The sequence below is a fragment of the Budorcas taxicolor genome, chromosome 12, assembly GCF_023091745.1.
Source record: "Budorcas taxicolor isolate Tak-1 chromosome 12, Takin1.1, whole genome shotgun sequence".
Classification (NCBI taxonomy): domain Eukaryota; kingdom Metazoa; phylum Chordata; class Mammalia; order Artiodactyla; family Bovidae; genus Budorcas; species Budorcas taxicolor.
Window position 1 is genome coordinate 35,603,694 of NC_068921.1, and position 16,707 is coordinate 35,620,400.

Consider the following 16,707-nt stretch of genomic DNA (forward strand, 5'->3'; position numbering starts at 1 on the left):
CCTAAGAATTTCCTGACAATCCAGTGGCTAGAAGTTGGCGCTTTCAATGCCTTGGCCAGGTTCAATACCTGATCTAGGAACTTAGATCCCACAAGCCACACAGCACAGCGAGGGTGGGAGAGGTGGAGTAATAATCTTCAATCAAGCAAAATACTGAGAGTATGCTTATTCAATTTTTTCTTTTTTAAAAGTTGCTACAGAAATTATTTTGTTTAATTATTTAACTAAAATCTGTAAGGAGTGCCTTTTGGGAGAGACTTGGGGTGGCTCTTCTGATTCTGATTCTAAGGTTGCATGTGACAAGGGGACTTCCCTGGTGGTCTAGTGGTTAAGATGCCACATTTCCACTGTAGATTCAATCTACTGTACAATCTATTTAATTCCACTGTAGGTTCAATCCCTGGTCAAGGAACTAAGAATAACAAATAAAAATAAAGTTTTTAAACTATGTATTTTAAAAAAAAGATTGCACATGAAGAAAGATCTCCAATAATATGTTGCTTCTTTAGGATTGGGAAATGTATGTGAACAGATTTATTTGTGATATTGAGGTCCACAATGGCATGAATAAAAATTAAGGCTTTGCTTTACATATATCAGACAGTAAAATATGGGTTAAGTGATTAAAGACATTTTAAAGTATTGAGATAAGTATCTCAGTATCATATTCTCACCTTTTAGATTTATGTGGCAGTAGTAACAATAGTATTTAATGCTTATTATATCAGTTATCTTTTTATTGCTGTGTGACAACCACCTGAAAACATGGACACTTAAGACAACCATTTTATTTGGACTGGCCTCAGCTAGGCAGTTCTGGTCTTACCTGGTTTCCCTCATGTACTTGTGGTTATCTGATAGTTCATCTTGGGAGAAGTAGGGTAGGTGGTCTGAGGTACTTCACCTCTCTCTCTGTCTAGCTGATGGCTCTAGCTGTTGTTTGAGCCATGTGTCTTTCCCATCGTGGTCCTGGAGTACCAGTAGAGTCAGAAGAGAAGCTTAAGCACTTGACTCATTAGTTACACAGCTTCATTTTTGCCACATGCTACTGGACAAAGCAAGTCACAAAGCCATGCCAAGAATCAAGAAACAGAGAAATAGACTTCACTTCCTGGCCAATTATAGCTGAGACACACTACAAAGGGGCATGCACATAGGATGGAGGAATTTATGGCCAATTTTTAACAATCTACATACTAAGCACTTTTACATTTTTCATGCATTATCACATTTATTTTTCACAAGTGTCCTATGATATGTGTAAATTATGAAATTTATTTTACAGATGAGGAAAAAAAACACTGGGATGTTATATAACTTAACATTTCTAATCTAGAAAATATTTATTAAGAGGTGTTAATGACTGAAACTATAATAATAGAATGTCATTTTTAAAGGAAGGATCGTTGTTCAGTCGCTAAGTCATGTCCCAACTCTTTGCAAGCCCATGGACTGCATCACGCCAGGGTTCTCTGTCCAGCACTATCTCCCTGAGTTTCCTCAAACTCATGTCTATTGAAAGTCAGTGATGCCATCCAACCATCTCATCCTCTGTAGCCCCCTTCTCCTCTTGTCCTCAGTTTTTCCCAGCATCAGGGTCTTTTCCAATGACTCAGCTCTTCACATCAGGTGGCCAAAGTACTGGAGCTTCAGCTGAAGCTGAAGCTTCAATCCTTCCAATGAATATTCAGCTTCAGTCCTTCCAATGAATATTCAGGGTTGATTTCCTTTAGAATTGACTGGTTGGATCAAAAGGAGGGACAGCTCTTTCCCTTTGGCACGCCACTGAAGATCCTGGTGTCGCCATGGGCCGCCGCCCTGCCCGGTGTTACTGGTATTGTAAGAACAAGCCGTACCCAAAGTCCCGCTTCTGCCGAGGTGTCCCTGATGCTAAGATTCACATCTTCGACTTGGGGCGTAAGAAGGCCAAAGTGGATGAGTTCCCACTCTGTGGCCACATGGTGTCAAATGAGTATGAGTAGCTCTCCTCTGAAGCCCTGGAGGCTGCCCGTATTTGTGCCAACAAGTACATGGTGAAAAGCTGTGGCAAAGATGGTTTTCACATCTGAGTGCAGCTCCACCCCTTCCATGTCATTCGCATCAACAAGATGTTGTCTTGCTCTGGAGCTGATAGACTCCAGACAGGTATGCGGGTGCCTTTGGAAAGCCCCAGGGCACAGTGCCCAGGGTCCACATTGGCCATCATAATGTCCATCCACGCCAAGCTGCAGAACAAGGAACATGTGATTGAAGCCCTCCACCAGGCCAAGTTCAAGTTCCCTGGCCGCCAGAAGATCCACATCTCTAAGAAGTGGGGATTTACCAAATTCAACGTGGATTAATTTGAGAACATGGTGGCAGAAAAGCAACTCATCCCAGATGGCTGTGGGGTCAAATACATCCCTAATCATGGTCCCCTGGACAAATGGCGGGCCCTGCACTCATGAGCATCAGCGCTGTCCCCTCCTTAATCATGCTCACCAATAAATGCTATATCCTGTCAAAAAAAAAAAAGAGGGACAAAATATTATAAATTAATTCAATTATGTTTTTAAAATATGGGCACACATATACACAAACATTTTGGGAGGAAATAATTTACAAATTCTAAGTTGGAAAGTAATGGTAGAGAGTTGTGATTTCCATCTTTTTTATGTTTTCCATATTTTTCCACATTTTTATACTTAGTATATATTAACTTCTAGAAATGCAAAAGTAATGCTTAAAAAGTAAATCTCTGAAAAAACTCACAAGAAGAAATAGATGATCTGAATAGACCTTTGTCTATTACAAGGAATTGAATCAATGACTAATAACCTAACACAGAAAGCAACAGTGGGTTCACTGGTGAATTCTATCAAACACTTAAGGAAGAAAGCATACAAATGCTATACAATCTCTTTCAGAAAATAGAAGAGAGAATATTTCTTAACTCATTCTGTAAGGCCAGTGTTACTCTAATACCCAAACCAGACAAAGATATTACAAGAAAGAAAAACAACACACTGATATTTCTCATAAACATAGATGTAAAATACTTACCACATATTAGCACATAAAATTCAAGAATGTATAAAAAAATAATGCATTATGACCAAGTGGAATTTGTCACAGATAGGTGACTCAGGGAGTATGATGCCCCCAGCTTCATCCTTCTTTCTCAAGATTGCTTGGCTCTTGGGGTTCTTTTGTGGTTCAAACAAATTTTAGGGCTGTTTTTAATCTATTTCTGTGAAAAGTGCTACTAGAATTTTTGCAGGAATTGCTTTTAATCTGTAAATTGTTTGGGGTAGTATGGACATCTTAACAATATTAATTCTTCTAATCCATGAGCATAGAATATCTTTCCATTTAGCCAGACCCTCAGGCAGCAGCTTCTAAAAGAATGAAGTACATACAGCCCTGTGGGAGGGTGAGTGTAAGCCCTATTGGCCACCAGAGCCTGGCTGTTGTAAAACCTGGGGCTCCAGACACACGTGGAAGCTTTTCTGGGAGATACCAGTGTACTGGAGAAAGATAGCGGGAGAGCACCCAGATGGTCCACAGGTCATATTTATTCCATCTGACTTTGGTTAATAGTGGCCTTCCAGTATTAAAGCAATATCTCATTATGGTTCAGATTTTCATTTACCTAGTGGGAGAAGGCAATGGCACCCCACTCCAGTACTCTTGCCTGGAAAATCCCATGGACGGAGGAAACTGGTGGGCTGCAGTCCATGGGGTCGCGAAGAGTCAGACACTACTGAGCGACTTCCCTTTCACGCTTCACTTCATGCATTGGAAAAGGAAATGGCACCCCACTCCAGTGTTCTTGCCTGGAGAATCCCAGGGACCTAGGAGCCTGATGGGCTGCCGTCTATGGGATCACACAGAGTCGGACACGACTGAACTGACTTAGCAGCAGCAGTGATTAGTGATGTTGAGCATCTTTTCATACGGTTCTTGGCCAGGCATCTGGGTTTTAAACTGTTACACAGTGTTGAAATTGTGGCTGTGTTCAGCCAATCCTCAAGTCATTTTTAAGACTGCCCATGTCACCTGTTCTTGCCTGGAGAATCCCAGGGACGGGGGAGCCTGGTGGGCTGCCGTCTATGGGGTTGCACAGTTGGACACCACTGAAGCGACTTAGCAGCAGCAGCACCTGTAATTGTTGTTCTAATGCTGTTGGGTTGGATACCTTCACTGCAGCCCCAAGCATTTCTAGTTTAGTCACTGTGTAAGTGAGTGGATGGACATTCACTCAGAAGGACTTAAAGGCCGCTTTACAAGAGAAGGAATGCCCTATTACATGTGGACAACTCTAGGCCTGTGTGACTCCACTACTGTATTCTCCCATCCGTTTAAGGGAGAGAGTCAAGACTCTTGAGAGTCCCTTGGACTGCAAGGAGATCCAACCAGTCCATTCTAAAGGAGATCAGCCCTGGGATTTCTATGGAAGGAATGATGCTAAAGCTGAAACTCCGTACTTTGGCCATCTCATGAGAAGAGTTGACTCATTGGAAAAGCCTCTGATGTTGGGAGGGATTGGGGGCAGGAGGAGAAGGGGACGACAGAGGATGAGATGGCTGGATGGCATCACCGACTCGATGGATGTGAATCTGAGTGAACTGCGGGAGTTGGTGATGGACAGGGAGGCCTGACATGCTGTGATTCATGGGGTCGCAAAGAGTCAGACACGACTGAGCGACTGAACTGAACTGAACTGAAGACCAACTTGACATAGATGTTGCGGGAAAGGGGAACACTTCCCAACACATGTGAACCTGGTGTTGCTCTGATCCCGAAGTCAGACAGACGCTGTCTGCTGAGGGCCCTCAGATCACCTTCTTGAAACATCTGACTGTGGCAGCAAGAGCAAGACTAGTGAAGCTGGGGCTGGAGGCCCACTGCAGGTGGGCTGGGGAGGAGCACAAGCTGCCCGCAGGTCAGCAGGGAAGACCCCGGAACAAGGCTTCCCAGCAGTGTGAATTCTTGGGTCCCATGGGTGACGCTGCTGCAGGAGGGGCCACCTTCAGAAGCCTCTCGTTAGTGCTGTGCAGTGTCTTTTTCCTTCTTTGACGTTTCATTGGTGTTCTGTTGAGGGACATGCACCTTTCCACTAGACAAAACAGAACGAATAATTGCTCTGCTTTTTCATCAAATTAGAGTTTTTCTGGCAGTTTTGCAGTGGTTGACATGGCTTAACCGTTTCCACAAAATTCCTCCCCATTCTTTTCCGCCTGTTTTGTCCTGAGGCCTTAGGTTCCTGTGGTCCCCGAGTTTCGCGGCTGTGGGAGGAGAGGGGCTTGTGCTCGTGCCCCGAGCTGTGCTACCTGCTGCGGGCAGCAGGGGAGCAAAAGCCCCTGAGGTCCCGTCCGCATCATCTTGGATGCTCATCTTCCCACGAAACCGCCCCAGGAGGAGGGGTGACACCAAGAAGAAGGAGAAAAGCTGGAACTGGAGTCGATGCTGGGACCTGCAGGTGACCTTCGGGGAGAGATGCAGGTGGGGACAAGCCCCGAGGGCCTGGGCCCAGTGCTTGGCCCTCCCTGCTCTTAGCTACTGGTGCTCAGGCAACCACAGGGCTGGGATTTCTGGCAAAGCTTTCTCCATTTCACTCATCTGGGAGTGCTCAGCGCTTCACATGAATTATTGCATGGAAGGCTCACAAAAACCTGTTGAAGTAAATCCCACTCTTCTTCTTTCAGGTGTGGAGACCCTGCGGCCGGCTGGGAGCCCAGGGATGCAAGTGGGTCCAACAAGGGTGGGTCAAGGCACCTTCCCTTGGCGTCCTTGTCAGTGCAGCTCAGGAGCCTGCCGTTAGGATTCAGAGCTGCTCGGCCCTGTGACGCACAAGACTCCCTGGGCTTTGATGTCAGATCATCTGGAGGTGTCCTCTCCCTTCCTCAGGTGCCAGCAGCCTGGCATGTGGCCAGACTTGAGGTCTCTGCATTGCCCTCTCTGGTTACCTGGCATGAGATGCAGAATGCCCAGGTGGCTCGGTGCCCAGGACACAAACTCCTCTGAGGAGCTCCCCACCTTGAAGGAGTGGCCAGATCCCACATTTTCAGCTCTACACTCAACTTGCAAGTACACTGTGCATGAGTCATGTTCACGTATCACCCGGATGAGAAAGCATCTTCTCCTCAGACCTCATCTATACAGAGGAGTGATCGCTGGCTGGACTGATCTTTCAAGACCATTATTTATGATTGCTTATTTCCTAAAATGTTTTATTTTTTATTAAATCACAATAATAATTGTACAAAATTCAGAAGAAAATATCAAAGTGAAAGAAGAATTTTTAAAAATTATCCATAACCCTGTCAGGTATAGTAATAACCACTGTGAATATTTTGGTGTTTTTCATTCATTTCGTGTGGGTACACATATATTAAATATGTGAAAATATGGAATGATGTTATTACATTTATTTGATAATCTTCTTCTAAACATTTCCTCAACATACACTACAGAAAAATGCACTACCTCCTTTTTCACCCAGTACATAGCAATCACCTTCACCCATCATTATATCCTCTTCTGCAGCAGAGTGTTGGATAACTGCAGCATTCCTCCGTGAACCTGCCACTCTCTGGGATTCTGGAATTTCCTGTGGTCGAATAAATTTCTGATATGAATTTCAACTCTTCAGGAGGATTCTTTCTCTTTTTTTTTTTTGGCTGTACTGCACGGCTTGCAGGATCTTAGTTCCCTGATCAGGGATTGAACCCATGCCCTCAGCACCTTAGCAGTGAAAGCACAGAGTCCTAATTACTGGACTGCCATGAAATTCCCCAGTAGAACTCTTTTTTTTTTTTTTAATTTTACCTATTTATTTTTGGCTGTGCTGGGTTTTCATTGCTGCTCAGGCTTTCCCTAGTTGCAGAGAGCAGGGACTACTCTCTTGTGGTTCTCTGGCTTCTCATTGCGATGGCTTCTCTTGTTGTGGAGCACGGGTTCTAGGGTGCTCAGGCTTCCACAATTGCAGCACATGGGCTCAGTAATTGTGGCTCCGGGGCTCTAGAGCACAGACTCAATAATTGTGGCCCACAGGCCTTGCTGCTCCTTGGCATGTGGGATCTTCCCAGATCAGGGATGGAACCCATGTCTCCCGAATTGGCAGGTGGATTCTTCACCACTGAGCCACCAGGGAAGCCCTAGTAAGATAATGCTAATCAGCATGTCTGGGTTTGGGGCCCAGGAATCTTCACTTTAAATAAGCCCATCTAGGCAGTACTCTTGCCTGGAAAATCCCATGGGCGGAGGAGCCTGGTGGGCTGCAGTCCATGGGGTTGCTGGGGGTCGGACACGACTGAGCGACTTCACTTTCACTTTTCACTTTCATGCATTGGAGAAGGAAATGGCAACCCACTCCAGTGTTCTTGCTTGGAGAATCCCAGGGACAGTGGAGCCTGGTGGGCTGCCGTCTATGGGGTCGCACAGAGTCGAACATGACTGAAGCGACTTAGCAGCAGCAGCAGCAGGAAGTCTTATGAGCATTAAAGTTTGAGAGAACCTGGTCTTTCACCACTTTAAATGTGAGCATACCTTCTTGGTGTGTCATTTTCCAGATTGATTGAGGTGGTAGCCCTCATGTTCTTCATGAAAGGAGCTTTATGTCCGTAGCTCCTAGATTGTAGGGTCTCTGCATTGCAGGTTGTGTGGAGATAAGATGCCTTAGAGGGGATGAGCTGGCTCCATCACTTGCTCACTCACTTTTACCCTCAGAGCCTGGATTATCTCCTTGCAAAATATTGATGGTGAAGATAATTATCTCCCAGGGATGCTCCAAGGACTGCTTGAGATAATGCTTGAGAAGTCTCTGCAAAACAAAACCTGCTCTACAATTATTTTTTACCATTATTATTCTCCACAGTTCTACCCTTTTCCCTCTCAGCCATAGAGGAGTCCTGGTTAACAGTTGCTCCTATACCTGTGATGTCCTGTATAGCAGCCACATGTGACTTTTGAACATTTAAAATGTGGCTAGTCTGGGGAATTCCCTGGTGGTCCAGTGGTTGGGACAATGTGCTTCCACTTCAGGGACCCTAGGTTTAATCCCTGCTCTGGGAACTAAGACCCCACAAGCCTCACAGGTTGGTCAAAAAAAAAAAAGTGACAGGTCTGAATATTATTAGGTTTTATTTTTTAACATTTATTGAAATATAGTTGATTTACAATGTTGTGTTACTTTCTGGTGTACAGCAAAGTGATTCAGTTATACAAATAATACATGCATGTTGTTTTTTAGATTCTTTTCCATTATAGGTTATTTGTTGTTGTTTAGTCACTAAGTCATGTCTGACTCTTTTGTGACCCCATGGACTATAGCCCACCAGGCTCCTCTGTCCATGGGTTTCTCCAGGCAAGAACACTGGAATGAGTTGCCATGCCCTCATCTAGGGATCGAACCCATGTCTCCTACGTTGTCAGGTAGGTACTTTACCACTGAGCCACTAGGGAAGCCCACTTATTGTTCATTATAAGATACTAAATATAGTTCCCTGTGTTATACAGTAGGTCCTTGTTGGTTATCTGTTTTATATATGGTAGTGTATATTTTGGAGAAGGAAATGGCAACCCACTCCAGTGTTCTTGCCTGGAGAATCCCAGGGACAGAGGAGCCTGGTGGGCTGCCATCTATGGGGTCGCACAGAGTTGGGCACGACTGAAGCGACTTGGCAGCAGCAGCAGCAGTGTATATTTGTTAATTCCAAACTCAGTTTATCCCTCCCTGCCTTTTCCCCTTTGGAAAGATAAGTTTGTTTTCTATGTCTATGAATCTATTTCTTTTTTGTAGATGAGTTCATTTGCATGATTTTTTTTTTTTAGATTCCACATATAAGCAATATGTGAAACTTATCTGTCTGACTTCACGTGATATGATAATCTTTAGGTTCATCTGTTGCTATGAAAGGCATTAGTTCATTCTTTTTATGGCTGGGTAGTATTCCTTTATATATACATACTACATCTTTGGGGCTTTCCTGGTGGCTCAGTGGTAAAGAATCCACCCGCAATTTGAGAGACCCGGGTTCAGTCCCTGGGTTGGGAAGATCCCCTGGAAGAGGGCATGGCAACCCACTCCAGTATTCTTGCCTGGAGAATCCCCATAGTCTGGTGGGCTACAGTCCATGAGGTCACAAAGAGTCAGGCACAGCTGAGCAACCGAGCACACGGCATACCACCTCTTTATCCATTCCCCTGTCAATGGGCATTTAGGCTACTGCCTTGTCTTTGGCTATTGTAAATAGTGCTGCTATGAACATGAGAGGGGCAAATATCCTTTTGAATTAGAGTTTTCTGCAGATATATGCCCAGGACTGGGATTACTAGATCATATGGTAGTTCTGTTCTTAGTTTTTTAAGGAACCTCCATACTGTTCTCCATAGTGGCTCCACCAACTTACATTACAAAGAATATATATATACATGTATGACTGAGTCATTTTGCCGTACAGCAGAAATTAACACAACATTGTAAATCAAATATACCTCAATAAAATGTCAAGAAAGCAAAATCAAAAACTGACCAGTGGTCACCCAGGGCTCGAAGTTACTACAAAGGGGCTTGATGAACATTTTATATCATAGGAAAAGTTCTATATCTTAACCGTCATATCCAGCTTAGATATTTGCCTGAAGTCACTTACAGAGGAGAATTCTCTGGTGGCCTAGTGGTTAGGACTTGGTGCCTTCACTGCCAAGGGCCGGGATTCACCTGATTGGGAAACCGAGATCCCACAAGTCACATGGCCAAAAAATGAAAGAAAAAAAACAAAACTCATAGAACTCTATACTGAAAAGAGGAAATTTTACTGTATGTAAATTATATTTCCATATTAAAAAAGAATGCACAGTCCACATTTTACCGTAAATTTTATTTAAAAGAAATCCATATTGGAATATTGGGATCTAGTTGTTGTGCCTGTTGGTATGTTTAGGGGTGACAGGCTGAGTCCTGCAATCTGCCCTGAAATGTATCAGAAGTGAGATGTAGGGAGAGTCAGACACAGATGTGCACAGATGTGCCACAAAGCAAGTGTAGTAAAACGCTCATGGGAGAACCGAGGTCTGCACTTCTCTAAGTGCTGTGCCGGGGGACCCTCAGCACCACCCTCACCTGGAAACTTGCTAGAAGTGCATGTTCTCAGGCCAGACCCACTGAATCAGAACTAGAGGAGGCCCCGCCCTGTGCCTTAAGCCTTTGAAGTGACTCCCGTGCAGGCTGGAGTCAAAGAATGCTGGACTAGATGCTGGTATGTTGGTGCTCCTTGTATAGCTCTGAGTTTTCTGTGTGTTTGAACATCTTCGTGATGATATGTTTGGGCGGAGCCTGTGTAAGCCTAGGAGCCAGCCCCTAGCATTGCCTCAGGAAGGCACGGGCCCTTTGTGGGGGGTGGGCGGGGGACTTTCCAGCCTTCTGTTCCCCCATCTCTATCAATAGCCTTGACTTCTCTCTTAACCCTATCTAAAATGGGGTTTTGTGGGTAAAGTGGTGTCTTGTTATTTAGCATGATAAATGCCCAAAATGGTGAAATTAAAGGTATTTAAGTAGAGATTGGTCCAGTTGCCAGGGCAGGCATGGGAATTTGAAGGCCTGTGGCCTGTGTCCCTCGGACCGGGCCTGGGCTGTGGAGGCCTCACGGGGGCTCAGCCTTCGTCTCTCAGGAATGTTGTATCTGGGGGCCAGGGGGAAGGAGGTGCTTACGGGTGGAGGACCGAGAGCTGGAACTTCTTTGAGCCTCCAGAGCAGGTTGTACGTACTATTCTGTGTCTACTTTGCTAATAAATGTCTCATAAATGCCTGTTTGTATCTGGATTCAGCCTGAGACTCACTTTCCTTTTGACCCAGGAATGAGCTGGGGGGAGGGGCACGGAGCTAACCCCAATCCCTTGAGAATTCTGTGGCAGCCATCACCCTCTAAAAGGAACAGCAGGGCCTCACGAGACCAGATCAACTCAGGCCAGTTGTAGCAACAGGGGACAGATTCCTTGATATCTAGGCAGTTTAGGAAATTCCACGTGGGTGCCTTACCAGAAGTTCAGCCGTTTGCCGTCAGTCCTTTAGAAATTCTTTCCTGAGTATTCACTGCAATTCACATAAGGCTTTTAGACTTCCTTTAAATCCCGGTTAGCCTTCATCACAGCCTTCTTTTCTTAGGTGGATGTGTCCTTTTCTCCCAGATTTTCCAAAACATTTACTGATTACTCAAGGATGTTCATTCTACATGGAAGGAAGTCTAACTGAGCCATATATTGTGTTCACGCATGCTAAGTCACTTCAGTCATGTCTGATTCTTTGAGACCCTAGGGACTGTAGTCCATTAGGCTCCTCTGTCCATGGGATTCTCTAGGCAAGAACACTGGAGTGGGTTGCCATTCCCTTCTCCAGGGGATCCTCCTGACCCAGGGATCGAACCTGGATCTCCTGTGGCTCCTGCATTGCAGACGGATTCTTTACCTCTGAGCCACCAGGGAAGCCCATATTATGATCAGACTTGACATTTAATTCTACATTAATGATGCCTCTTCCAGGCTGGCCCCTTGTGTAGGGCTCTTCACCTGGTTGTCACAGATTCTGGAGTCTGTGGATCAGATTCAAGAGGCTTGTGAACTTGGATGGGGAAGAGTTGTGTTGTTATCTTCTCCAACTTGCAACTGAAACTTAGCATTTCCTTCTGTGGTGAATGTGGGCAGCACAGCACATACAGGTTAGCAGACCTGGGTCTCTGTCTCCAGCAGGAATCAGATATGTTCATATCACATGATGATTTTTTAGTTATTCTGTTTTAAAAAGTAAATTTATTTATTTTTAGCTGTGCTGGGTCTTTGTTGCTGCATGGACTTTCTCTAGTTGCAGTTCATTTCAGTTAAGGTGCTCAGTCATGTCCAACTCTTTGCTACCCCATGGACTGCAGCACACCAGGCCTCCCTGTCAATCATCAACTCCCAGAGTTTACTCAGACTCATGTCCATCAAGTCAGTGATGCCATCCAACCATCTCATCTTCTGTTGTCCCCTTCTCCTCCTGCCTTCTATCTTTCCCAGCGTCAGGGTCTTTTCCAATGAATCAGTTCTTCATATCAGGTGGCCAAAGTATTGGGATTTCAGCTTCAACATCAGTCCTTCCAATGAATATTCAGGACTGATTTCCTTTAGGATTGACTGGTTTGATCTTTGTGCTGTCCAAGGGACTCTCAAGAGTCTTCTCCAACACCACAGTTCAAAAGTACCAATTCTTTGGCACTCAGCTTTCTTTATGGTCCAACTCTCACATCCATACAAGACTATTGGAAAAACCATAGCTGTGACTAGACAGACCTTTGTCAGCAAAGTAATGTCTGCTTCTTAATATGCTGTCTAGGTTGGTCATAGCTTTTCTTCTAAACAGCAAGTGTCTTTTAATTTCATGGCTGCAGTCACCATCTGCAGTGATTTTGGAGCCCAAGAAAATAAAGTCTGACACTGTTTCCACTGTTTCCCCATCTATTTGCCATGAAGTGATGGGACCAGATGCCATGATCTTCGTTTTGAGAATGTTGAGTTTTAAGCCATCTTTTTCACTCTCCTCTTTCACTTTCATCAGGAAGCTCTTTAGTTCTTCTTCACTTTCTGTTGTAAGGGTGGTGTCATCCGCATATCTGAGGTTATCTATATTTCTCCCTGCAGTCTTGATTCCAGCTTGTGGTTCATCCAGTCTGGCATTTCACATAATGTACTCTGCATGTAAGTTAAACAAACAAGATGACAGTGTACAGCCTTGCCATACTCCTTGTCCTATTCGGAACCAGTCTGTTGTTCCATGTCCAGTTCTAACTGTTGCTTCTTGACCTGCATACAGATTTCTCAGGAGGCAGGTAAGATGGTCTGGTATTCCCATCGTTTTATGAATTTTCCACAGTTTGTTGTGATCCACACAAAGGCTTTAGTGTAGTCAATGAAGCAGATGTTTTTCTGGAATTCTGTTGCTTTTTCTATGACCCAACGGATGTTGGCAATTTGATCTCTGCTTCCTCTGCCTTTTCTAAATCCAGCTTGAACATCTGGAAGTTCACGGTTCACATACTGTTGAAGCCTAGCTTGGAGAATTTTGAATAGTACTTTGCTAGTGTGTGAGATGAGTGCAATTTTGCAGTAGTTTGAACATTCTTTGGCATTGTCTTTCTTAGGGACTGCAATGAAAACTGACCTTTTCCAGTCCTGTGGCCACTGCTGAGTTTTCCAAACTTGTTGGCATATTGAGTGCAGCACTTTCACAGCATCATCTTTTAGGATTTGAAATAGCTCAGCTGAAATTCCATCACCTCGACTACCTTTGTTCGTAGTGATGCTTTATAAGGCCCACTTGACTTCACATTCCAGGATGTCTGGCTCTTGGTGAGTGATCACACCATCGAGGTTATCTAGGTCATTAAGATCTTTTTTGATAGTTCTTCTGGGTATTCTTGCCACCTCTTCTTAATATCTTCTGCTGCTATTAGGTCCATACCATTTCTGTTGTTTATTGTGCCCATATTTGCATGAAATGTTCCCATGGTATCTCTAATTTTCTTGAAGAGATTTCTAGTCTTTCCCATTCTATTGCTTTCCTCTCTTTCTTTGCATTGATCACTGAGGAAGGTTCTTATCTCTCCTTGCTATTCTTTGGAACTCTGCATTGAAATGGGTATATCTTTCCTTTTCTCCTTTGCCTTTCACTTCTCTTCTTTTCACAGCTATTTGTAAGTTTTCCTCAGACAGCCATTTTGCTTTTTTGTATTTCTTTTTATTGGTCTTAATCCCTGCCTCCTGTACAATGTCACGAACCTCCATCCATAGTTCTTCAGGCACTCTATCAGATCTAATTTCTTGAATCTATTTGTCACTTCCACTGTATAGTCATAAGAGATTTAATTTAGATCATACCTAAATGGTCTAGTGGTTTTCCCTGCTACTGCTGCTGCTAAGTCACTTCAGCCGTGTCCGACTCTGTGTGACCCCATTGACGGCAGTCCACCAGGCTCCCCCATCCCTGGGATTCTCCAGGCAAGAACACTGGAGTGGGCTGCCATTTCCTTCTCCAATGTATGAAAGTGAAAAGTGAAAGTGAAGTCGCTCAGTTGTGTCTGACTCTTGGTGACCCCATGGACTGCAGCCTACCAGGCTCCTCCGTCCATGGGATTTTCCAGGCAAGAACACTGGAGTGGGGTGCCATTACCTTCTCCTGTGGTTTTCCCTACTTTCTTCAGTTTAAGTCTGGTTTCGGTGAGCAGGGGCTCCTCTCCAGTTACAGCACGCAGGCTTGTCACTGCAGTGGCTTCTCTTGTTGCGGAGCAGGGGCTCTGGGGCGCTCCAGCTTCAGCAGTTCGGTCATTGCAGCTCCCGGGCTCTAGAGCCCAGGCTCAGCAGTTGTGGTACATGGGCTTAGTTGCTCCATGGCGTGAGGGGTCTTCTCGGATCAGGGATGGAACCCGTGTCTCCTGCACTGACAGATGGATTCTTTACCACTGAGCCACCAGGGAAGCCCCTATAGTTGAAAGACCACTTATGGTCACCACTGCCTCAAAACTAGGGAAGTTGATAGGTCTGCCAATAGATTTTAATGCATGAATAAAAAACACATATTACTATATCACCAGATGGCTACAATATTTGATCACTGTATTTCAATAAAACTAGGTTGCTTTGGAATCATATGTATTTTATTTTATGCCCTAGAAAATAATCTGAGAAGTCCACTGGCTTCCCCAGATTATTACAGAGGCTCTTGGCTCAGAAAAGGTGAAGAAGAAAAAAAATCTTGCTTAGCCAGATTGAGAGATGTTACTTATTTCTGAAACATGTAAGGGTTGGAAACCCATCCCCTACACACGACCCCACTCTCAGGGCTGTGCCAGTGGAACTTCAACAATTACTGGGAACTCAAAGGAGCTGGCGGGAGGGGGGATGGCAAAGTGCAGGTGGCAACAGTGCTGGCTGAAGAACCGGCTCCTGCCCTCCGTCAGTGGTCCAGGGCCCGCCACCCCTGGGCCTGGGGATATGCTGGCATTTCATCATCATGGAGACAGCCTTTGCTCCTAAAAACAATCATCTTCAGAGTCCTCACTTTGGTGAGAGCCTCGGGGTTTTCAGTGGCACCGCGAATGGACCGCACGGTCTTCTGAGAAGTTCAACCTGGCCCTCTGTTCAGAAATGCATGGGACAGCCTGGCTTTGCTGGCTGCAAAACCCACCTGGAAGCTGTTTCAAGCTCAGTAGGAAGACAATTGTTTATTGAGAGGAGGAGTGGGAGGAAAGCCCTGTTAGGTCTCTTAAAGACACTGAGAAGATAGGCCCTTGCTGGCCAGCAAGCTCTGGGTACGGTACACCGGGCACCAGATCTGGATTTGAAACCTGGCTTAGCTGCGTAGTAACCAGGAGATCAGGGGCAAACTGAGGTCTCTGAGCCTTCTTTTCCTCTTGGTGAAATACATTCATCAGTGGGTATTTTGGTTGTTTATGTTAAATTTCACCAATTTCTGCTCATCTACCCCACTTCCACCAAGAAAAGGCTGTGAAGTAAAGCATAAAGGACCAATCCTGTTTTTAAACCAGTATCCACTTGTTAATGCATTTTGTCCTTTTAAGTACATGTTTAAGAATAAATTGTCTTCAAACTAAATGTCAGTCAACTGTGCAAAGTCACACGTACCATTTTTTGCGTGTGTGTTTGTTTTTCACATGGAAACAACAGTTCAGTAGGAGCAGATACCTTTGTTGGAATACAATAAGAAAAAATATTTAATTCTGCCTTCCAGATTTGAGGGGTGAAATGGTAAGCTCTCTGAGCCTAATTCTTGGGAACGATCTTAGAATTGTGTTTCTAAGCCCCCAGGCCTGTGTTTAAACCACACAGCCTCCCATGGGGCGCCCCACCCCCTGCCCCTGGTACCCCATCTGTGCTCTCCACAGGGGCCCGTGTGTGAGCCTCAGATCCCAGCTGCGACGCCCCCTGAACTCTCAGCCTCGCTCTGCTGGGCCATTGCTTTGAACTTCTGTGGTGACGCTGCTCCATGAATCGCCTCGCGTTAGGATTCCTCTCCCATGCAGGGGTCTCTCATTGGCCCTTCTGTCCGCTCTCCTTGAGCCCCTTGGCACAGACGTGCTCAGCCGGCGCGCAGGCCTGCCCTGCCATAGTCAGCAGTGCATCAGAGGAAACAGAATGGTACGTGACTGCGGGATCCTGGGCCTTGTAAACACAGTGAGGTGTGGCCCCCGGACTGTGTTCAGCGTTCAGCAGTCGACTTCATGCGTGAAACATATTCTCAGCTAAGCAGACGCGAGCACTTGTTTTTCACACGACCGCAGTCCAAGTGTCAGTGTTTGGCCCACTGTGCCTGCCTGCGCGCTTGCGTGCCATGCTTTCACTGCACAGTCACGGCCAGTGCTGCCAGGGGATTCTCAGGGCTGTGCCCGGCCAGCCTCTGTGGCCCTTGAGATCAGCTTCTTAGACAGGAGAGCCGTTTCCTGGAAGGGAGACAGCAAATTCCCTGCGCCTTCCTCCTAGCGGGAGGAACCACTCCACTCAGGAAAGGAGCTGAAATCTCTGGACTGTGGCTCTTCACCCCTATCCGCAACTTCCTGAGTCTTTCACTGACACAGGCCAACGGGGTGTGGCCTCGCAGTCCTAACCCTCTGAACCAGCGGCCGCTCTTGAGACTGAGCCACGGTGTGTGTGTGTGTGTGTGTGTGTGTGTGTGTGAAA

At 45.4% G+C, this 16,707-nt stretch overlaps 1 pseudogene; it reads left to right on the plus strand.

Annotated features, from left to right (window-relative positions):
* Positions 1–1,770: 1,770 nt before the first annotated feature.
* Positions 1,771–2,484, plus strand: LOC128057698 (60S ribosomal protein L10-like; annotated as a pseudogene).
* The last annotated feature ends 14,223 nt before the right edge of the window (positions 2,485–16,707 follow it).